Raw genomic sequence first — 1,444 nt, 5'->3', positions numbered from 1 at the left:
GAGCTAGTCCAACTTTAGCTTTAGATGCACCACAGAAGGGTAAACTATGCATTACCAGAAAGAAGTCTCAATATGATACATATTTTGTTGGGACTAGTGAGTGTCATGATACATACTTCATTGCAACTGGATGGGGTTTTAAAGGTGGAGAAGATCCAATTTTCCCAGGAGTGTATTATGTTTGTGGGAACAAGGCTTATTACAAGTTGCCTGACCATTGGTATGGCACGTGTTATGTGGGCCTGGTCTTTCCAAAGATTTTTCATATAGATAGGATAGAAGATGTAGAACACATTAATTTACTAACACGTTTTAAGAGAGAAACTTGGTCAGAAATAGTTGGTGATATATTTGGAGCTTTAATTCCAGCAGTGGGAATTTCTTTAAATGCATATGGGATTCGGAAACTGTCAACAGTGGTGGATCGCTTATCGACAAGTACTGCTGGAGGGTTTCTTTTGGTGAATACGGAGATGATTGCCGTACGTGCCATGTCTATGCAAAATCGACTTGCCCTTGATATTTTATTGGCCAAGGAGGGTGGAGTCTGTGGAATGCTGAAAGTTCAACATTGTTGCACTTACATTCCTGACGAAAGCAAAGACCTAAAGGTCTATATCAAAAATATTACTGATTTGCATGAAGAATTAGTACCACTGGAAGCTGAAAGTGTCTGGACTAAAATAGCTAATAAGATAATTGCTGTTAAGAGTTTTATTGCTAAGATAGGTAGTACCTTTATTGGTAAAATATTGTTTCCTTTGACATGTGTAATTGTTGCTTTACTGATACTAAGATTGGGGTGTTTGTGTTGTAAAAACAGGGGAGGGAAAAAGAGATTAATTAGAGAAAAGGCAGAAAAGAAACAAAAGAGATCAAGGAGAGATCCACGAGAAATAGAATTAGAAGAGTTGAGGGAGAGTGTTTACTTGGAGACAAAGAGGGATGTTGTGAGGGAGTCTGGTGTTTAATGTTGTTTAATGTTGTGTTGAAAAAAGACATTTTCGATTTCTCCTAAAAATTGGGACTTAAATTTGTTTTTTTGGGTTGGTTTTTTGGTTTTTGTGGTGATAAGATATCACCAAAGGGGGGATTGCTGGAGCAGAGTTTTCTGTTGAAAATTTATCGAGTTTTAAGCTCCAGTTTCGTTTATATGGTTTAACTAAAATTATTAATTTAAAATCATTAATTCATAGTTTGTTTTGTCGAAGTCGGATTAACCAACACTACTAATGAGAGAAAATTACACGTGGGAATGCATATATGTTGCTTATTAATAATGTGCGGTTTTAATTAAATGAATGTTGCAAAGTGCTGTTTGTTTAAAGCACGAAACGCTTTTGAAATAACGTGTACTAATGCTTTATTGTGTTGCAAGAGGCTAGATAATTACATACACATAAGGGTATTAGTGGGAATTAACACTGTTTTATCATTATGCTGT

The sequence above is a fragment of the Triturus cristatus genome, chromosome 10, assembly GCF_964204655.1.
Source record: "Triturus cristatus chromosome 10, aTriCri1.1, whole genome shotgun sequence".
NCBI classification, from domain to species: Eukaryota; Metazoa; Chordata; class Amphibia; order Caudata; family Salamandridae; genus Triturus; species Triturus cristatus.
Note: the sequence above shows the minus strand (reverse complement) of the source record.